Here is a 23,345-nt window from a genome sequence, read left to right as displayed (position 1 = left end):
CAAGTGATCGCTACTGCATTTACTTGTCACAGTCAACAAAACACTTTGTTCTGCAGCATTGGGAGTAGTGTTGGAGTAGAAATCGCCGAGGAGGCAAGCTTTCCTATCCAGGTATGACCCAGCCGGGCCCAGTGCTGAAAGGATTATATGGATTACTCGTTACTTACTCGATAAGAAATAGATCCAGCGGTTATTTTGATTTTATCGGTTTAAGTCGCCAAACGAGTAGAATGGTACTTACACTCGGCACGTGATTTCCCCCTTTTGGGGGGTCGCACAAAGTTTGCATGCACCGAATGTGTGACGAGTACGACATGAATATGTATATGTACATGACTGAACACTTGCAACATCGATGTACGTGTAAAAGTGCAAGCACGATCTGAGAAACATCGACGCGATCACCGTCTTTTGAGCTTACTGCTTTTCTTACATACAGCATGTAGGACTGGCAGGCTCAGTATTATGTGTCTACACTAGCTACAGGGGCTGGAGTTGCCTCCACGTGCGAGTAGTGTTGTACTGAAGACAGTAAGATGGTCGTCAGTTTCGTGTTTCCTTTCTGTTGACGGTTCCCGAACCAGTTTTCCCCACGACGAGCTAGGCTTGGCGTCTGGGTTGTTGGCGCGCCTCAAGTCAGCGCATCCGTCGAAATCCGCCGATCTGCACCCCTGGCCTCAGTCAGTAGGTGCAGTGGGTCGCATCTGTCTTGTTTGTATTCGTTTGGTCAGTCCGAAATGCTAACGGACTTGTTGCGAGATCGTAGGATCTATGCGCCCACTTTCCGTCGTTGGCGATGTTGGACTGGTAAAACAGAATGTACATGTACTGATGTAGTTACAGTAATAGTCGGTTACCCGATAAACCGATTGTTATGGTATCAGCTAAGCCACTAAGGAAAAAACGTAATCTTTTCAGCAAGTTAGTTTGCTGTTGTTTGTTAGTTGTGTTTTTATTTATAGTCGTTTAACCAAACATTCAATAGTGCCTTCTCCAAAGGAGACGACTTAGAAGAGGAGAGGGGAAAAATAAAATTGGGAGAGGAGGAAAAGCATTCACGGACGGGAGATCGAGTGGAGATAATAATGTAGTATAGATTAAGAACTTAGAAGTTGCGACTTCGGCGGTATTAGTCATGAAGTTGATTGTTCCCACTAGGAACACACGCTTCTTGCCGAACTTGACACTTGACTGACTCACGACTGCCATCCAGAGCACACAAGAAGTCCATCGAACCTTCGACTCGGCAAACCTGCAAGAAAGCACCACTCCCTGCTCAACACACAGTGTTTCGGGGAATTCACCCCTGATCAGTTGAGCTTGAGTGGGCTGAGGAAGATTGTCCCTGAAAAGCACCACTTATATACTGCTCTCCAGGCACAAACATCACCAGGGATACAAACTTACAGAGACGCTTTGTTTCCAGCGCGACAAACACCTCGTGAAGCTCTAGGTAGCAGCGTGAGTCAGAGTCGCTCATGGAGTTGTGATAAACAGACGTTGAGAGCCAGTATAGCTATTCGCAACGCTGTCACCTCCAACAACTAGTCGCACGTCCGCGTGAGGGACAACAATACGAACTTAGAAGTTGCGACTTCGGCGGTATTAGTCATGAAGTTGATTGTTCCCACTAGGAACACACGCTTCTTGCCGAACTTGACACTTGACTGACTCACTCCATCAGCGACTCTGACTCACGCTGCTACCTAGAGCTTCACGAGGTGTTTGTCGCGCTGGAAACACAGCGTCTCTGTAAGTTTGTATCCCTGGTGATGGTTTGGCCTGGAGAGCAGTATATATGTGGTGCTTTTCAGGCACAATCTTCCTCAGCCTACTCAAGCTCAACCGATAAGGGGTGAATTCCCCGAAACACCGTGTATTGAGCAGGGAGTGGTGCTTTCTTGCAGGTTTGCCGAGTGGAAGGTGCGACGTGCTCCTCGTGTGCTCCGGATGGCAGTCGTGAGTCAGTCAAGTGTCAAGTTCGGCAAGAAGCGTGTGTTCCTAGTGGGAACAATCAACTTCATGATAGATTAAGAAGCAGGAGTAAGATCCAGATCTTTGGAACAGTACAATAAGCAGTTTAGGCGACTGGAAGAATAAGGAGGTCTTGCGAGAGCAATGCATCACGCAACTGCTTCTTCTCTCCAATGGATCGCAGTTCGGCCGCGAGACTGTTTCGAAATACGCTTCCCACAAACTGGATTGATGATCGGCTATAAGGGCTTTTTAGGAAGGGTATTTGTAAGATATTGAAGGAACGATCACGAGTTATGCGGCGGTTAGGCGGGCATGCAGCATTAATTAGACTAACGAAATTGACGAAAAGCGGACTTGTAGCAGACTGGATACAGCCATGGACGTGTACTAAATGTTTATTATGTGGACAAGAGGAAGGTTGCGTGTCTGTGCAAGCAAAGGAGCGGTAGGGGTAGCAGTTGGTGCCAGCAAAATAGACCGCACCCCTGCCTTGGCCATTCGCTCCAGATGACCAAGTGCATGCTGAGAAAGAGCTGGGTTGAAGGCATTGCTAGCATAGCAGAGTGTGGACTGAATCATGTCAATGTATCAAGTGCGGTGGGCATTCACTGTCAAGCCATGTCCATGCCGCCATAGCTTACCAAGACTTGTTGTCATCCACGTGAACTCCAAGTTACTTCACACAATGTACAACTTGTAGAACGTTCTGACCACACTGTACTGGAGTATTGGATGTATTGGATGGTGGATGTCTTGCAGAGCACGCGGCGGGGGAGGGGGGGGGGCTTTATGAACATCACTTGTGTCTTCTTGGTGTTTGAAAGTAGACCTAGATCACCTAACCAGGCTAAAACACTAGTGGGTCCATCAGTCAGACATGGGCACACGGCTTGTGCGACACGACTCCAGGCCTCCAGGAAAATGTCATCAGCGAACTCTTGGTGAACTATGCTACCAGGAAGGATTTCTTTGAGTTGACGAGTGAACAATATGAACAGAAGTTGTCCAAGCACACTACCCTGGGGAATACCTCGGAAACAAGGTACTGGTTTGGACAATGTGCCTCCGATACGAACTTGCTGGTAACTATCAGATAGGTAGCTCGTGAACCATTCCAAAGCTTTACCAGATAGGCCAACAGAATACATTTCGGACGACAACTGATCATCGAGTACACGGTCAAATGGCTTTGACATAACCACGGGGGGACTGCCAGTAACTTTGTGATCAAAACGGTTCTCGAGCCAGTGATTAGCAGCGAGAGTGAGAGCATCTTCCGTTGCCAGATGTTTTTGACATGCAGATTGTGTACTAGAGATAGCTCGGCACTTATGCCGTATTGCAGCATGGTCGAGTAGAAAAATTAAGCACAATTTATTTCAAGAAAACCTCAAAAATGAAGATGGAGGACATGTCCTCAGCGCTACAAGAGGTGTTCTACTATCTGCCTGTACCAGTTTTCCTCTCCACACTCTGCTCCACCACTACCTGCATGCGCCAGATCTAACACCTTACTTTTACACCAACAGTATGCACCATACTCGTCAACACGCACTATTCTTATCTATGTGCCAAGCTTTCACCTCATCCCGCGGCTCTTGCTGATTGGAAGCTGCGTTGCGTTCACCCTATATTGTTCACTGCTTAGTTTAGTTTAGTTGTCTTATTCTGAGATTCTGAAAGAATACTGTTACATTGGTAGCAGAGGATGATTGAACAAGAATACTTCTCGTTGTATGCTCTTTGCCTGGTTGTTTCTTTCCTGCCCTTCTTCCTTTCCACGTTGATCCGTGAAGTCAAAGAAGCGTGTGGTGATTGAAATTCTGCCTCTAGCCGGCTGCCTCAGCGTCCCTGTTCTTCGCCTAGGACTCAACACACCAATTGGCTCTCGATCTTCAATGGAAAACCTTCTCAGTTCCAAAAGTCGGCCTTTTCCATGGAGCTGGCAATGAGATCGCTTAGAGTTAGCGAACCAGCAGCTATGGTGGACCATGCAGTGAGATTTTTGAGTGGAAATGCCAAGATGTGGCTGATAGCTTCCCTCGATTCTGGCAAGCAGTTTTCATCATGGTCAGTCCTACGAACAGCGCTTGAGGAAATGTATGGCCCAGTGCACGACTGGATTCAGGTGCAGGAAGACGCTCTGAAAGTCGCCAAGGACGCTTTGGTTGCCGCCCAAGCTGGTGGATACAGTGTTGGTGTACAAAGACTTTCTCCTTACTGCCGAAATTCGGAACTAGCCTTCCACTAAGCTACGCCTTAACTGGTTCAGCCCATATCCAGTGACCAAGAAGGTACGACCTAATATCAGCTGGAACTCCCTCAGGTTCTGCGCGTTCATCCAGTTTTCAACGTTAATGCCTTGCGGCGCTATGAGCAGGGGCACTTGGGGCACTTGTCACTCCTGCTCTCGTGCTGCGGCGAGCAGGTGCTGTGAGAATTGTGGCCCTGGTCGAGATAATCGTTGTCGAAATTTTGGCTATTCATATCTTCGAACTTCTATTGTCGATGATGCTCATGTCCCTTCTGCGCCTCCTAGTTTGGTTCTGCGGAGCATGAGGTCACGGGGTGCTGGAAGCTCGTGTGCTGGAACGGACGTTCCATGCGCTTACCCATCATCTGATTTGAGATCGAACTGTAATAAGCAACATTATGCGTCTAAGAACCAGATTGTAGTGGGCGATATGTCGGACGTTGCTGTTCAGGCGGCTGGTTCTGTGTGTCGCCCTGCCTATGAGTTGTCAATGCCTGCTGAGTCTGCCGTTCATGACTCTGCTTCCGTCGTGGCAGGGCAATCTATGGTGGGTTCTCTTCCTATGGCGCCTGATGATGTGCTTCAACGGCAGCCAGCGTCCTTTCATGACATGGTTTCTGGTGCAATTGTGCTACGTGTGGCGCTACCCTGGAGAAGTGTTGCAACTCGGCGTCACAGTACCTCTGTTCTGCTCTAGATTTGGTTCTATGATATCAAGCCAGGATGAATGGCGGATTGTGCATTTGCCACAGCCCACGGAAACAACCTTCGATGGTTTCATCATAAGTGATCTAACACCTGTTCATTTGAATTTGTTCAGAACACTTATGATGAACCTGTACATTTTGCATCATTTTCGCCGCAATGCTTTCCACGTACAAGTACCAACAGGAGGTGTGGGTAACTCTTTCGTGACACAAACAACAACTTACCTTTCCTGTTTCGGTCATGGCGGGCCTTACGAAGGAATTGCTATAAAGGTCGCAATGGTATATCAACAGCTCTTGTTAGCGGGCACGGCTTCCTATGGCGTGCTAACCATGGCCATCGACACGTCAAAGATCAAGTGTCCACGAGGACGACCGAGGCTTCGGTGGATTGATTCCAAATTATTATTATTATTATTAATATTATTTGCACTAGTGTGAGGGAAAGAGACAAGAGACAAACAATATTATTATTATTATTATTATTGTTACAGAAACCATGTTGCTTGAGGTCTGACTATGCAGAAGCATGTTTTAAATGTCGTATGGTGTTATGGAACGAGATTTGGGAGATTTGGGAGCTCTGTCATCAGTGCAGAACAATCTACCACCATGATGATCGGGCAAAAAGAACTCGTCAGTCCAATATGAATGATATGGCCAGGGATTTTGCCTCAAGGGTGAAATCAGGCAAACTCAAGTCGGCTTTGTGAATTTTTGGGTGGTAATGACCGGGGAGGTGAACTGCGACTTGACGATGAAATTGATGGTGAAACGGTGCGTGATATTCTGAAGGGTAAACACACGGAAGCAGCACCTATTCAGCCCGGATCTGTACCTTATTGGTGCCCTGCCACAACCTCCATGTCCAAATCTATTTACAGCCATAGCGAAGAATTGCATTCGACGAACTGCTCTGAAAGTCGAGACAGCTGCATAACAGTGTGCAATTCATGCAGAACAGTCTACCAGTCTGATATCAGATATCTGGCGGCATATGTTCACTTTGTTCCGTCAGGCGTCTGATGGTGAATGTGATGCTGTCGCCGCCTGTGCCATTCGCATCGCCACCGCTTATGTTAATCCAGTCAGTTAAGAAGCCTACACCGCATGTCGACTTATTCCTCTGGAGGAAATCCAAGCGTAAGGCCCATCGGGTTAGGCGGGGTAAGGGGACGCACAATATTGATACAATTATCAAGATTTTCGAAGTAGCGGTTGCGACTTAGGCGATGATTTGTAAGAAAGGGTTTGCTCCCCACACCGGAGCTCGCGCTATGCCGCCGACTTTACTTGACACTTGACTGACTCACGACTGCCATCCAGAGCACACGAGAAGTCCATCGAACCTTCGACTCGCAAACCTGCAAGAAAGCACCACTCCCTGTTAAATACACCGTTTTTTCGGGGAATTCACCCCTCATTAATTGAGCTTGAGTAGGCTGAGGAAGATTGTGCCTGAAGTGCACCACTTATAAATATAGTGCTCTCCAGTCTACTCAAGCTCAACTGATGTGGGGTGAATTCCCCGAAACACTGTGTATTGAGCAGGGAGTGGTGCTTTCTTGCAGGTTTGCCAAGTCGAAGGTTCGATGGACTTCTTGTGTGCTCTGGATGGCAGTCGTGAGTCAGTCAAGTGTCAAGTAAAGTCGGCGGAATAGCGCGAGCTCCGGTGTGGGGAGCAAACTCTTTCTTATAATTATATCAAGATTTTCCTTTAGATTAAACTATTTCTACTTTTCATTTTGATTTAATCGGCGTGTTACATCTTGTATATTTTTGTATTCTTCCTTCTTTCCATATCATGTTGAATAAAAACGGCGTTTCAGTAACAGTGGTAGACATATCCGCGACGTCTGCCATACTGAGTAATCTCACAGATGTGCAGCCAACACCATCCTCACTTCCCCTATCAGACCCCTGTAAGTTACACATTAATACAGCCTTATTGTAGGCGTTAATACAGCCTTCTTGTAGGCGTTAATACAGCCTTCTTGTCGGCGTTAATACAGCCTTCTTGTAGGCGTTAATACAGCCTTCTTGTCGGCGTTAATACAGCCTTCTTGTAGGCGTTAATACAGCCTTCTTGTAGGCGTTAATACAGCCTTCTTGTAGGCGTTAATACAACCTTCTTGTAGGCGTTAATACAGCCTTCTTGTAGGCGTTAATACAGCCTTCTTGTAGGCGTTAATACAGCCTTCTTGTGGGCGTTAATACAGCCTTCTTGTAGGCGTTAATACAGCCTTCTTGTAGGCGTTAATACAACCTTCTTGTAGGCGTTAACAGTGGCGTGCACCGAGTCTTGAAGGGGGGAGGGGGTTCCTAGAGTTGGTAATTTTTTTCTGGGGCCCCATTGTATAATTATGTATGAATTTTGTGCACATGCGCATCCCCCGAACATCCCGTCGGAGATAACGGCGAGGGCAGCCGGCTAGGGAGGAGGGAGGGGGGGACTCAAGATCAGGGGTGCAGGGCACCAATGAACACTGGTGCTGATGAGATGCGGGGCGAGTCCGACTGCTATCATCAGATCATGCCGGCACAAGCCCGTCGGAGATAACGCCGAGGGCAGCCGGCTAGGGAGGAGGGAGGGGGGGGGGACTCAAGATCAGGGGTGCAGGGCACCAATGAACACTGGTGCTGATGAGATGCGGGGCGAGTCCGACTGCTATCATCAGATCATGCCGGCACAAACGCGTCTGAGAGGAACCAGGTACAGGGGTAGAAAGGACAGAAAGAAGAAAAAAGAGGAATGGAGGGAGGGGACGATGCCGGTTACATGGAAATGTTGGTACATGTATAATCGATAGCAGGATAAAACGGGTTACCTTTTACATACCAGCACTTCAAAAAGCATTTGCAAAGACGGTGCAAAAGTCAATGTACTCATATACATGTTTGCCATAATTATTGAACACGTAAAGGTTTGATAGGCCTAGCTGCCCAGGCTACACTACAGTCTATAACACTATGTCTATCAGACTATGGTACTTCACTAGTCCACTCCAGGCTTGTTTGTTTCATCAAAACACTGCTTACATTCAACGTATCTTTCTTTCTGTTCTTATGAAGAAGTTTTCAGAATGTATTGGCAATGTTCCACATGATTTCAATAGAGAGTTATGGACCTTGCTTCGATGGAAGCTCGCGGAAGAAAAGCGAAGCCCCGCGTCCTTGAGTCACGGCCGGAGCAGCACTTCGTTCTGAAGCAGCGCAAGTGGATCATGGACGCAAATTTTTACGTCTTCCAGTCGACAACGTTTTTGACGAACATCTCTGCTGCGAACATGAGCGAGAACGAAAGGCTGTGGCGATTTTGATTTGAGTCAACGGTTTGGAAGGAGATATCGTCAATCATATCCTTGAACTGACTTGCATCGCGCGTGCTTGTTTCAAATTTCGAGACAAAACGGATTTCTTGAACGTCATCGCCAATCCAGGAACGAACCAGCGCTAGAGATCGATCCCTCCGTGGCTACTCTCCACTGAAGAAAAAGAGAATCATGTATTTAGAATTGCATGCAAAGCATCTCTCTCCCACTTTGAAATAAGGACATAGTCACTGTACTGTAAACTGCCCGTCGATCGATACGTTTGCAGGATCGATAACCAATCCAGTACTACACGCTTTTCTTTTGGCAAGATTGCCCGAAAAAAGGTGGTTTCCAGACACCAAAAAACTCACACGGTGCACGCGCCTGGTTAATACAACCTTCGTAGGCGCTCTCAGCATTTGCAGCCTCAGGAACAGAGTTGTATAAGTACAACACGGTTTGCATCATTTTAACCAATATATATTTATTTTAAACAAGAAGTGAGGCAGAAAATATTAGAAAAATATACAATCTACGCGTGCATCTGCGCAAGAAAACCCCAACAGCCAATTAGGATATGTGAAACAAGTATTGAACGTTTTCGTTCCCTTCTTCTCAAAATGCTACAGGTGGTGATGGCAATTAACTAAGAGACTGAAAAAAATACAGATGATGAGTTCAGAAACACTGCAATCCATTTATCCTTCTTCTTTTTAATCAATTTACATTAGCTCTCCCTCCGAGTCCATTCTTGCACACCTGATGACGTCCTTTTCTATACGGCGAAACCATCGTCGTTTGAAACTGATGCTTGCTACTGCTGCTTATCATCCTTTTAAATTTTAAAAGTCGAAGTACTATTTCACTGAGGCGTTTGGGTTTGCATGATTCGCGTTTCCATAGCTTCCCATGTTATTGATCTTCGCATCCTGAACCCACACAAGTTGTGTGGAAGGTTGCTTTGCGTCCTGGAATTGTGTTTTGACCGTATTGTCCAATGGTCTTACCAGTATCGCCATCGACTTGCATGAACGTCCACCAACGTCCTTCTCAGCTGAGACTTTCAACTCGTGCTTGAATTGGTTGCGCTTACCCCTCCCTTCCCCCCCCCCTCCCCCACGTTATCATATACCTTAGAACCTTCCAAGTTGGAAGGCTGTTGGAGTGCGCATCCGAGATGTGCTAGAGCTGTTAGTCAGTTAGTTGTATATTGTCAGTACCGTCGGTCAGTGTCGTGCAATGTTATCGCATAATGTGATTGTTTAGTAGCTGGTGGTGTTAGTGAACATTTTAGGGCAACTTGTAATTCCCCTGGAAGCAAAAACTTCGTGGCTTTTTGACATGACTTTTCAAGGAGTTACTGTGGTCAACACAAATGCTTCAAAACATTCAATCGACATATCTAAAATATCTACAGGATCGAATAGTGAAAGTAGAGTCTCAGTCTGGGTTGCCACCACTCCACTCATCACCGCTGAAATCGTTCCAAGTGGTAGGTCGATCGACGCCATGTCGTATGTCAAGGCGAAGCTTCTCCGCGTCCCTGATCGTCTTCGCTGTTATCTGAATGCCTCCTCCAACATCTCCGCGGAGACCAAGGTAGCGCCGCAGCGCTGGCACTCATCACCGCTCGAGGATGCCCAGGAGCAAAAAACAGAGGCAACTCCAAACATTTCAAATTTCCTCCGAGAGATATCATAGTCGTACCACCACTTCCCGACATTGGCAATCAGATCTTGCCTTCTCCTTTGCGACCAAGGAAACATCATCTAGGCTGCTGGAAAAAGGCGATATCAACCACGTTCAGGTCTGGGCTCTTCAGTGGCTGAACGACTTCCATTTTGAACTTGTTCATCTTGCTCTGTTGCACGAAGTGACGATTGTCACATCTCTGCGTTTTGAAGTTTGGACATCTTGCTGACCTGTTCGCATGCAGACAGTCGGTCCAGGGATAGTGAAGATTTCAAAACGCTAGCTGCTAATGCTATTCATTTTCCATTCTTCTTGCACCTCAATGCCATTTTCTTGCTCTGTAAAGTTCTAAACGAAAAAATAACTACAACGAGCAAAATTGAGTAGCAGTGAGCGCAGTACTTTTCTTCCCATGGCGCCTGAAAATGAAAAAAAACATACCTAACACCTACTTAAACCAGCACAGCCCAATAGATGATAAGTGGTCGCAGATCAGATGTTCGGTTTCCTTCAAGCGATGCATTAGCTTGCTGAGAGACATTGTCATAAACACTTACAGTAAGTGTTTTATAGCCAGAGCATTTTCTGCGCCGTGGCTGTGGATAGCACTAGACTAATCATAATGGAGTAGTATTATCAAATCAGCAATGCCCAGGGTATGGCGGAAGCCAACCTGACTGGCAGAGAGGTCCCTATCATATTCCAGAAGGTTGACAATGGTCTGATCGATGATGGCTTCCACAATCTACGGACACATACTTTTTGATTTTCCAAAAAGTTGGAAGAAAACATTCACCCGAGCTGGAGGAATCTCATTTGTCGAAAACATTCATATACTTGTAGTCCCAAAAGGAAGGTAAGTTTTGGGTCGCAAGTATGCACGCAAAGAAACATCCAGTGAAATAAAGCACTTGTATCCGAACGTTTTCGGTCCCTTTTCATCAAGGATTGTACAGGGAATGGCTCAAGTTGGAAAGACTAATACTTATAGTATAGCGTAAAGATAATGAGATCACAACACTCATGACAAGGTGTACAATTATCAAGTTCAGCACGACACAAAACTCGAAGGAATATACTGATAGTGACAACAACATAGTGGGCAAGTTAAGTTACATTGTTAACACCTCGACGAGGAGTAACACCAAACAACTGTAGCGACAACACATTTTCTTTCTGTACGTAAAGTTCAGGATCTACCTTACGGGTATACAAAGCTTCTAGCACAGCCACCTGCAACGAAGATCTACCACGTGACAATATTGAGAAAACATTATCACTGTACAACTCACGACAATTGGTACGGGCTGACAGATGTTGCTTGATTGACGAAGTGCGATTCTTAGCTCCGGTGGGTGTTGTCTCCTCCAATGTTCCGTCATCTCACGTCTTCGCGCCACCACCACTATCCGTATCTGTATGATTCAGCAGCCTTCCATGTTTCCTGACACTGGCCGTCGTGTGTGCGATGCCCAGAGTCCTTTCACCTCCTATGTAGAGGTTTGTTTTCGCGGTCTACCACGTTTACTCGAATGCTCACTGTTGTTGTCACTTCCGTTGTGCTTGTACGTGCGTCCTCACTTGTCCGTATTTTCTAGTGTTGAAACGATCTCACCGGGTACTCGTTAGCTCGCTCGCCAGAAACTCGGCTCGTTTGCACTAACGAACAGCATACACCGTACTCCCTACACATGGCAGTACATGTCGACCGGGGAGTCGAATAATATTTTACGACTCCCTGGTCGATCGAGAGTCCAGTCCCATGAAAAGTGAAAATCACTCGCAGTTACAGTGACTGTATGCCTGCACGACACTTGAGTTGTTTCAGTTGTCGTTGCAGCTTTGGTGGACTCTACTGATGTCTTGTTCCGCATCTGCTGACCTGTCGCAGGATATGCTTCGGTCACCTCTCCATTCGAGTGAAAGTTACGCTCAGTCGTTTGGAAGTTTTCTCCCGCGATGCAGCGAAGAACAGGGCTACTTGCAATCTTTGCAAAACGGTCTATTCTTACAAAGGCTACTCAACGACGGCGCTGAAAAGACATCTCGACACCAAACAGCAGTCCGAAGTGAAGCAGTAGCAACCCCAAATGCCGGCGGTGATAATTTTAACCAGCTGAAAAAAATCGAATTTAGAAAAAAAATATTCAAAAAATCATACCGTAGAATAACGCGGATAAGCCCATGGGCTTATCTGTTTCACAAGGACATTTCGGTGGGCTTATGAGAGAACATGGGCTTATACGCGAGCATGGGCTTATACGCCGACACCAAGTTGTGCTATTGAAAAGTATTGTAGTGGTTCTACAAACGCACCAAAGACATCTTGTAACTAGCTTCGTTACTACAAATCACAAGTGTGTGGGAATACAGAGAACGACAGAGAGATCAAAGGAAAAGCCAGGCAGGCAAGTACAGCTAAAGTGCGTACGGTACAACTGGCATGTCGCACAGCGCGGCCGGATGAATGCATACATGTTACATAAAAGGATACAATGACAAACAGTGGGATGTGCATCCACTACATCTCCCCTCTGAGATTAAACAGGCTATAATAGAGAAGATGAGGAGTCCAAAGACTATTCGATAATGTAGGTATTGTTTGTAGAGCAAGTTGCAGTGAAAGAGTGATGTGCAGAGACGACGGCAGATACGTCTCGGCACGTTGCTGAATTAGCATGATTCAATGAGGCGGTTGACAGGCTGAGGAGCTCTAGCAGAGCGACGGACTGGATCAGCTGCTGTGCCACCGTACTCAACCTCGACTGTCGGCTTCTCTGCTTCTAGCAGTGGCAGTCGGATCAAGTGACGACGATTGCGGCGAACAGTAGAGTGACCAGACTCAACGAGATAAGAACGATTGGACACTTGCTCTACTATCTTGCCCTCCCGTTCGAGATCGGTGATGAATACACGGTCATGAAGCTGTAGAGTCGCGAGAGGCTTAGCTGCATGCCGTTGGTCGTAGTGCAACTTCTGCTGTTCCTGGGACTGAGTTTCCGATTCCAGAATACTAGGGAGATCAGGCCATTTCGGTTCCAGCTGTTCAGTCGTTGCAGGTAGACCGGTACGGAGCTGGCGGCCATACAACAGCTGACATGGGGCATAGCCGTTGCTCAGCGGTGTCGTGCGGTAAGCCAAGAGTGCATCTTGCAGGCTTTCGGCCTTCCGCAGGAGATTCTTGGCGGTGCGAACTGCACGTTCCGCTTCGCCATTCGACTGAGGATACCGTGGACTGGAAGTGCGATGGGTGATGTCGTTTGCTGTGCAGAACTCAGTAAACGCTTCGCTGGCAAACTGAGGACCGTTGTCTGTAACCAAGGTGGACGGGAAACCATGCTCGGCACAGATGCGGTGCAGATGCTTGATGACAGCAATCGAGGTTGTGGCAGTCAGCGGTACGACATCGAGGTAACGCGAGAGATAGTCAACAATGACGAGGTAAGTCGTGCCGTTGAATTCCATCAGATCTGCACCAACCGTGTGCCACGGCAGTGTTGGGCGTTGGACGGGTTGCAGTGGTTCGGTCGACTGGACGCGGTGTTTGGTGCACACTTCACACGTAGCGACCATCGTGTCGATTTGCCTTGACAAGCCTGGCCACCAAATGGAATGGCGGGCGCGAGACTTGCACTTCGTTGCACCTTGATGTCCCTCGTGGAGCTTCTCGAGCATCTCAGGCTGCAGAGAGGGTGGCATGACAATGCGGAAACCATGGTACAGCACACCTTGCTCACAGGACAGTAACTGGCGTTCATGGAAGTATGGGCGCACAGTGTCGTCGACATCACGTGGGTTGCACGGCCATCCGTGTTGGACGAAGTGGAGGACTTGCTTGAGTGTCTCATCTTGTGTGGTGGCGTCAGCAATGTCACGGGCTTTACCATCCGACACGATCTCGCCGATGTAAGACGCGAGGTTGATGCTGATCTCGTCTTGGAGACTAGGCGTGTCGTCACAGGCGAGCGGAGCGCGAGACAGAGCATCGGCAACAACTAGCTCTTTGCCAGGGACATACACGGCGGCTGGATTGTACGTGAGCAGGCGCATCAGGAGGCGTTGACATCGCATCGGGACACGGTTCAAATCACGCGTATTGATCAGCGGGATGAGTGGTTTGTGATCCGTCTGGACAGTGAGGGACGAGTTGCCGTAAATGTAGCCGTGGAATCGCTCACAAGCCCAGACAACAGCCAAGCACTCCTTCTCGATCTGCGCGTACTGTTGCTCAGTAGTGGTGAGGCTGCGTGAGGCAAATGCAATGGGGCGCATTCCGTCGTCATGCTCCTGCAATAGGACAGCTCCCAAGCCGTAACTGCTGGCATCAGCGCTGATGACCGTGGGCTTGGTTGGGTCGAAGAACGTGAGGCAGGGCGCATTGGTGGCAAGCTGTTTGAGCTTGTCCAGGGCCTGTTGTTGTGTAGCAGACCACTCCCATGCGGTGTCATGCCCCAGTAGAAGACGCAGTGGAGCGCTGACTTCCGAGAGATTGGGAATGAAGCGTGACATGAACGCGAACATGCCGAGAATGCGCTTCAGTTCCGTGACGTTCTTGGGCGGCTTCAGATTAGCGACGCTGGACACTCTCGCTGGGTCAGGGTGGAGACCTTCGGCGGAGAAGATGTGACCAAGGAACTTCACTTCGGCCTGACGCTTGTGACATTTCGTCATGTTCAGCGTGACGTTGGCTTTCTGCAGGATGTCTAGTACGGCAGCTAGGTTACGGTCGTGTTCTTCTCGCGTACGGCCAGAGACAATGATATCGTCCATGTAGACGAACACGCCGGGGAGCTGGTCCAGAAGGTTAGTGAGACGCTTCTGGAAAATCTCAGGTGCTGATGTGATGCCGAATGGCAGTCGCTTGAAGTAGAACCTGCCGAACGGCGTGATGAAGGTGGTCAAACGGGCAGAGTCGGGGCTGAGTGGGACTTGCCAGAATCCGTTAGCAGTGTCCAATGTCGTGAACACAGTCGCTCCGGCCAGTGAAGACAGGGCATCTTCTAACGTTGGCAGCTGAAATGTCTCCCGCTTGACAGACGCATTAAGACGCTTCAGGTCGACACAGATGCGTACCTTGCCGTTAGGTTTGAGGACGGGCACCATAGGCGAACACCAGTCTGTGGGTTCGTCGACACGCGCAATGATGTCGCCATCTTCCATGCGGTGCAGTTCTTCACGTACTTTCGAATACAGGTGATGAGGAACTCTGCGAGCTGTGAGGCAGTGATACGGTGTGGCGTCGGAAGTCAAGTGAATCTGCGCAGCAGGACCAACCATACACTGTACGAGTGGGACTGGACCTTGCACTTCAGCCAGACGCTGGACTAGACCCAGTGCTGTGCACGCAGATCGGCTGAGCAGGCTAGTGCTGGCACCATCTAGAACAAAGATGGGTATGGTAGTGGACTGGGATTGAAAGGAGCAGTGAGCCTCAAATACACCCAGGACCTGCATAGTCTGGTCATTCGCTCCTCTCAGCTGAGCACTAGTAGCAGATAAGGACGGCTTGGGCTGCAGTGTATTGTATGATTGCACGGACATGGTAGAGACATCAGCTCCAGTATCTAGCTTGAACTGGACTACACTCTTTCCGATAGCTAGATCTGCCAACCAGGGTGAATCACTTACACTTTGTGCGCACGTCGTGTGGCCAACAAATAGAGAGTCCGGAGAGTCGTTCGTGACGGCAGAGGTGGACGGTTTCGATCGGCAAACTCGCGCGAAGTGGTTGCGCTTGCCACAGGCTTTGCAGCACTGGCCTCTGGCTGGGCACTGATCGCGTTGCGAGTGGTGGCTTCCACCACAGTTCGGGCACTTCGATTCGGTCGCAGGCGGCGTTGCTGCAGATTTGTAGCTACCATGCGGTCTGCTCTTCGGCATAGATCGACCACCACGGTGCGACTGGACAGCTGAGGCTGAGGCATCATCGTCTGAAATCGAGCTGGCGGCGGCCAAGCCACTGCGCGATTGGGCTGCAACCTGTTGCTGGACAGTTTCGGCGTGCCGTGCGAACGCAACAACTTTGGCGAGAGTTTGCTCGCTCTTGTCTTTCATCTGCAGCTCCCGACTCACCCGCTTGTCCAGCATGTGGGCGACGAAGCGGTCTCTGATACGCTCATCCTTCGTGCCAGCAAACTCACAATACTCTGCAGCTTTGTACAGAGCACGGACAAACTCCTCTACGGTCTGGCCGGGTTGTTGTACAAGCTGTTCAAATTTAGCCCGTTCATGAACAACATTGGTAGAGGGGCGGAAGTACGTGTCGAAAGCACTGACGACCTCGTCATATTTCTTCTTGTCGTCCTCGGATAGTCCGAGTTGGTACTCGAACAAGGAGTCGGCGTTGGGTCCGAGAGCATACAACAAAGTGGCCACCTGAGTTTCTCCCGGGTCGGAACTCAGTTTGGTGGCAGCACGAAAACGGGTGAAACGGAGTTTCCACGCGGGCCACTGGTCCGGTGAGCTGAAGTCGAAAGGCGCTGGAGGGTTGAAACGAGCCATCACCGCTCACGAGGCCAAAGACTACAGGAAAACCAATTCTGACACCATGTAGTGGTTCTACAAACGCACCAAAGACATCTTGTAACTAGCTTCGTTACTACAAATCACAAGTGTGTGGGAATACAGAGAACGACAGAGAGATCAAAGGAAAAGCCAGGCAGGCAAGTACAGCTAAAGTGCGTACGGTACAACTGGCATGTCGCACAGCGCGGCCGGATGAATGCATACATGTTACATAAAAGGATACAATGACAAACAGTGGGATGTGCATCCACTACAAGTATCAAGGAAGTGAGAAGTACATTGCTGAAAACCACTGTGCAAACAAAACAACCGATGATTGTGCTGAAATGTACAAAAAAACTATAATGTGCATGTACTACGTACATGGTATGGCCAATAGTCAATAATTTATGGACTCTCGGTATGACCTAGGCCCATGGGCCTTTACGATGAAGCTTTGTGATGTTCGAACTTTCCCTGGGCTTATGCGCGGGCATGGGCTTATACGCGGGTGGGCTTATCCGCGGGATTCTACGGTATTTGCCACATCAATGAAACTCGTTAGCTCGCTCGATAGCTTGCTCGTTAGTGGAACTGCTCGCTCGTTTGTTATAGATACGCTCGTTTCAACACTAGAATTTTCACTTGGCTTCGCGTAACCCTTGCCGACACCGACACATCATTTGTCAGTTTTGGTGGTTTACGTGTCGGTCTTTGAACATACTTGTAGTCCATTATATTATATTAAACATTGTCCATTTTAGAGATCTAGTAGAAAATTTACTACTCAACGATCGCTCAAGGTTTAATGTGCAAGGAAGGCTCTGACCTTTTTGCAGGATTTCTGTTCGCATTTTGGATACCTCGGCCAAGGAGGTAGGGAGATATTCCCACTGGATATGAGTATTCAGAAGGTCGTTAGCGAGCTGCACCAAGATTAAGAGATGCCTTAATGCCTTCAATACGGCGATGCAGGCAGCATTGCAGGACAGCCAGATGACAACTTCTTCAAGAACTGGTATTTACCCGTGTAGGCACCATCACGACTTTCACTACACCTTGTACCTCTAAGTACTTCTTGAACCAGAATTTGTCCAGAATACCCCCCCCCCCCACACACACACACAAAAACAACGTAAACAACAGAACGCTTGGTCTTTGGTGGTCCTGCAGAGACGAACTTCCAAGAGCAGTGTTACCAAGTGCCCTCTACCCCCATCCGTATTGCCCAGTGCCATTTTGCGGAATTTTTCAGCGTTTTCCGTACTCGTTTTTTCAGGTCAACATTCTCACTGATTATTAGTGTAATTTCGATTTGATCGTGGAAATCGCCAAGTTCTTCGCTTGAACTGTAGCCAGCTGTCGGCTGTTGAGATCGACAGCTGGCAAAGGGATCTCGATTCGAAGAAGGTCGTTGGCCTCGTTCTCGCAGATGTGAGGAAGGCGTTTGACAGCGTTAACCATCAGCTGCTACTGAACGGACTTTTTAATTGTGGAGTTGGTGATGCGGCTTTGGCATGGTTCAAAGATTACCTGAGTGACAGGACACAGCAGCTCATAGCGCCGGACAATCTGATTCGTGCATCGTGCAGCCAAGGAGTGCCGCAGGGGTATGTGTAGGGCCCAGTGGTATTCCGCATTTACGTAAGAGGCCTTCCTGGATGTGTGAGTGCCTCATCTGTACTTTAGTTCGCTGACGACGTTAACATGTATGCAGCTGGTGACACTACTGAAGAAGTCGTGGACAAATTGAACGGCGATCTTATTAAGTTATCGGATTATCTGAAAGGAAAGCGAATGAAATTAAATCCGGCTAAAACGAAGTTCATACTGCTCCAAAGCAAGACCACCGATGTCCCGATGTCTGCCTATGTCACCATTGATGGTGTCCATGTTCCCTGCACGCAGTCTGCTCGCTACTTGGGTATTGTACTTGACGAAAACTTGACTTTTGGCCCACAAATAGACAACCTTGTAGGCTCTGTCAACAGGAAACTTGGTGCATACCGCTTATCCCGCCATCTTCTGCCATACCATGCTCGGCGTACCTTCTATTTAAGTGTCATTCAGTCAACCTTGGAGTATGCAAGCAGCGCTTATATCCATTCCCTAAGTTCTATGAACTATGATAAGTATGTCCGTTTGTTCAATAGATCCCTCAGAATAGTATTTGGTTTTGATAAGTTTACCAGTGCTTCTCACATTCTTAGCCTTTACAGCCTTTATCATATTTCGGTGCGTGTCAATTTGAAATTGTTCATTCTTTTGTTCCGGTGCATCCATAGCGGAACATGCAGCTCTTTGGTTCAAGAAATCTTTACCAGCCGCTGCTGTAGCTCTCACACCACTGCCACTACGAGATCCCAGGTGTCTTTTTCTTTGGCATTACCCCCAGCACAGAGTACGGCTGGCTTTTCTCGGATTGGCTATCTCGCTGCTGACCGGTGGAATATGCTGCCTTCCACTGTTCGTACTTGTACCGATTACCGCTCATTTATTCGCTCATGCATAACCTTCCTAGGGGCTCCCGTAAGAAGACCATAGGTCTGTGGGAAACACCCTAGTAAAATAAAAGTTTATGATAATGATAATAATAATAACTCTTCATGTTCCGAACTGCTATTCTATGGAACTGTTTACCCCCCAGTCTAACACTGATCGGAAACCTCGCTCTATAAGTTCAAAGCTGCCCTCAGGAAATTTACAGCTGACCATGCTTATGCAATCAACGGAATTCCGCCACCGTGCAGTTGATTTTCCCCATTTCTCTCCTCATCAATCCCTACTTGTCTTTGTACATACATCTACATCTACTGTTCTTTCAATCAAATGAACCCCATGATAGGCACATTGCCTTTGGGTCATTTCATAATAATAATAATACTAAACTGTGAGCTTGACGACCTCCACGGCTGCGCTAGTAATCGTTGTCTCTGCCGCTCAGAACTCTCCAGAATGCCATGGAAAGAGCCATACGGACACAACCAAACGCTCCTCATCTTGGCAGCGGGGTACTCGTGCCAGTACGTTTCCACAGCCTGGAGAATTTCCTTTCTGGTCTCCTTTTCCACGAGTGACACGTCTGTCTTCAGGCTGTGGAAGAACGCCAAGTCGTCGACGTTGGGATCGGGCCTTTGCGCAGGCTGAACAACAACCTGAATGTCGAACCCTTTTGCTTTCCGCTGCGCCGCAAACACACGTGCATTGATTTATTTTGGCTGTGTGCGGACGCGCATCGTGCTGGTACAGCAGTGGCTGGCCTGCTTCTGCATGAGCCACGCGGTCTTTCGAACTGTTACTCATTTTCGCACTTCGGTGTCATGCGCCTGGGTTGTGTTCTGGAACTCCACGCTTTTTGGAGGTGGAAAAGACATGTACAACGCATGATACAGCGCATGATGCACATGGCATGCACTCTGCGATCCGATTTGGGGTACTTCAAGTAGATCGAACGATGGCACGTGGATGGGCGCCTTCTGCACCATTTTTCCCTCCTTTCGAAGACACCGAGTTTTTTTCGCTTTTCCGGGACAATTCGATTGAAATCCGTACTGCGGACAAAACATCGTTTTTCCGTAAAAATACGGACAAATACGGGCAGTTGGTAACACTGCAAGAGTTGCCTGTGATGGTGCAGGACTCAATGGGCTTGGAGGTCTTGAAAGGCTGGAGTACACGGGTAGCATCCTCTGTGTCAGAGCACTCTGTTTCCTTGTCCACTGAATGTGTATTGTCTGTGTGCCAGGCTGTGTCAGCACCATCATGGCCAGCATAGGGCCCGGTGTGTGTCCCCACGTGGTTTTCCTGCTGCTATCAAGATTAATTTGCCATAATCGTTAAATGTGATCCTTTAGGAGCTATTTAGCTTTTTTACTTCGAAGTAGTGTAGCATATGTACAATAGTGTACATAGGGTGTTGCACATTTTGGGTACAAGACAGAAAACAACAGGGTTCAACATCTGTAGCACAGTGGCTGGGTGCTATAATATTATTATGTTGCTTGAGGTGTTTAATGTTGCAGGTTCGAATTGCACTTCTTCTCTTTCCTTGTTGTATTTTCTGCAGGTTTTCTTTTTGAAATGGAGAGAACATCTTTAAAGCGGGTTTCACAGAAGCTGTTTTGCGATGCGACACGCGATGCGATAGGCGCGAAACCGGGAAAACCCCAAATCACAGCCATGTCACACTCCACGCAACTGGGCCATCGCAGAAGTTGAGCTTGGCTCAACTTTTGCGATGCGATGCGATCAGCGATGTGGTGTACGATTTTGACCTTTTCCACAGCAAAGTTGTACAACGGTTCAAGAGTTAGTTGCCTATAAATTTGTACAAGTTGTATCAAACCGCGCGGATATCATGGTGACGTATCCAAATCAGCAAGGTGTTGTCGCATCACTGACTTCTTCTGTGAATGGTATTTCGCGAGTTCGCATCGCACACGTACGTCGCAGATCGCTTCGCATCGCGTGTCGCATCGCAAAAAAGCTTCTGTGAATCCCGCTTAAGTCTTTCCAAAGTCGAAAGATTACAATGCCTAAAGTGAATATAAACAGTCAATATAGAACAGTTGATATTGTGGCTATGCGGGTAATATAGAACCAGTCAAGGATCACAAGAATTAGTGGAGGGAGCTATAGAAGAGTTATAAATGTACTTATACCCCACTCCATATACACTTACAGTCTTAGGCATGCTCTCCCTTAGTGGTGTATATATCTCCATATACACCGCTAAGGGGAATTAGCAGTAGTTGTCAGCGAGGAACAAGCCATTAGGAGGTCACACACAGTGAATATGGAGAGGTATAAATTATTATAACAAAGGAACCTCGCGTATATCGAGATTTATCGCCTTCTTAGTATTTGACCCCACTAATTTCCCTGATACCTAAGCGGTCAAATATATCGCGTATTTGACTGCTTAGTCAAATACACAATATATTTGACTACTAATATTTGACTCCTTAGAATTTTATAATAGCTATAAAGAGAACAAATTCTGCTGTCATCGCCACACTACAACAAAGTCATGAAGGTTTACCAAAATCGATTTTCGTGTCACAATCATCAGTCGAAAGCTGTGACTGAAGAATAACCATGCCAAATCAATAATTTATATACATTCAATAATGTGTTATGGGAACAAAACCAAGTGCTAAAAATAGAATGAGGGAAGGTGAGACAATAGAAGTAAAGTGAGAGCTAAGTGCAATAGGGGTGAGGAACTAATTGCAACGCTAGAACTATGTAGTGAGACAAACAATCATGCTGTGCACCTACGAAAACAATCTTAACGCAACTACATGTTTCTTCTGCTTACAAAGATCAGGCTTATGCAAACGAATACAAACAGCCTCAAGTACTTTCAACTGACTAGCGTACCGTGCACGACAAAGAACAGAAAAACTGAAAATCATCATACACCTGCAGACACTTAAGGTGAGACAACAGATGAAGAAAAACGGCAGACTTCTTACGATCACAATCACCATCCGATTCCTCGTCTCCACCAACCGCAACCTCGTCCCCCGTCTCATCTCCCAGTCTCCGCGTCGATTATTTATTCCTTAGAATTTCTTGGACTTAGAAATTTTCTCTCCAACTTAGAAAAAGAAATTTTTGAAGAAATCAGAAATACACAAGATGGGATTTGAACCCACAACCATGTGAATCTCAGTCACTCTTCCTTACCACCCAGCACCTGTGCTACCGATGCTGAACCTAGTTTAAACAATGACCTTGATCCTGCAATGCTGTACAATGCGGTATATGCTATAATAATACTAAAATTACAAGTATATTTGTCGTATATGAAGAGAAAAAATTGCGTGGAGAACACGATAAATAGATTATAGACCTCATAGTTGGTCTATACAGGATATATAGACCTCGTAAAAGACCTCGGGGGACCTCGGTCTTTTACTCGGTCTATATATCCTGTATAGACCTCCTAACCGGTCTATAATCTATACATATACACCATTAATAAAAACCTCGGCTTCGCCTCGGTTTTCATACTGGTGTTTATCACTCCCTTAGTATTGACTCGCATACATTTTTGCCATACCTAAGCAGTCAAATATTCCTGCATATTTCACTCCTTAGGGCTATATTGACTGCTTATATTGGACTGCTTAGAAGTTGCGCACTCGGTTCCTTGCTATAATATATACATATACAGATTGTACTCTAGTCATAGCTGACATAATATATGTACTTACTTGTGTTTCTCTCTTCTTTTCTGCCCATGCCCCTCTTCTCAACCTGGAAGATGTTGGCGCAAATGTTACAAGTGATTCACCCGGGATGCCCAGGAGCGGCCCATTCCTCCTTCCCACCATTTGTATCACCATGGTTACATTTACCTTGGCAATTATGACACTGATCATGTGATTCATGGCAGTGCTGATAGTTGTTTTGGCTTCTCTGCTTTGATTTGAAATTCCTAGCATGATGTTCACGAACTTTTCGTTTCCATTTATTATCCACCCAGTATATTCAATCTGTGATCTGCAGAGGGTTAATATGCAAAAAAAATACACTTGTAAGCATGAAGGCCCAACGCCAGCTTTTGATGTAATCCCGGTCTCCCTCTCATATGTTTGTGTAGGAAGATTTTGTGATTCAACCATGTAAGAAATTAGTTGAATAGCTGGTTTCCATCAAGTGTAATCCTAGTTCTATGTGTATGGTTGTGCTTGCATGTGGATATGAGTATGCATCAGGGTGAGTGAGTGAAAATGTGTCTGTTTGTGTTTCTTTATCAGTGTGCATGGGTATATGTGGGTGTGGGTGGTTTTGCTCGCCTGTCTACGTCTCTCTATGTGTCATATACGTCCGGCCCGGAGCTAAGCCCCGGAACAGTGGTAGACATGAACTAACTCATTGAACTTTTAC

General features: G+C 47.2%; 1 long non-coding RNA gene across 1 annotated transcript in view; it reads left to right on the top strand.

Annotated features, from left to right (window-relative positions):
• Window positions 1-22,842, top strand: part of LOC135826985 (uncharacterized) — a 33,672-nt gene extending 10,830 nt beyond the window's left edge. Inside the window, exon 4 of the long non-coding RNA XR_010555354.1 lies at window positions 22,720-22,842. This is a non-coding gene — a long non-coding RNA (uncharacterized LOC135826985). The remainder of the gene's footprint in view (window positions 1-22,719) is intronic.
• The last annotated feature ends 503 nt before the right edge of the window (window positions 22,843-23,345 follow it).

The sequence above is a fragment of the Sycon ciliatum genome, chromosome 11 (genome assembly GCF_964019385.1).
Source record: "Sycon ciliatum chromosome 11, ocSycCili1.1, whole genome shotgun sequence".
In the NCBI taxonomy this organism is placed as follows: Eukaryota; Metazoa; Porifera; class Calcarea; order Leucosolenida; family Sycettidae; genus Sycon; species Sycon ciliatum.
Note: the sequence above shows the minus strand (reverse complement) of the source record. Positions and strands in the feature narration are given on the sequence as shown.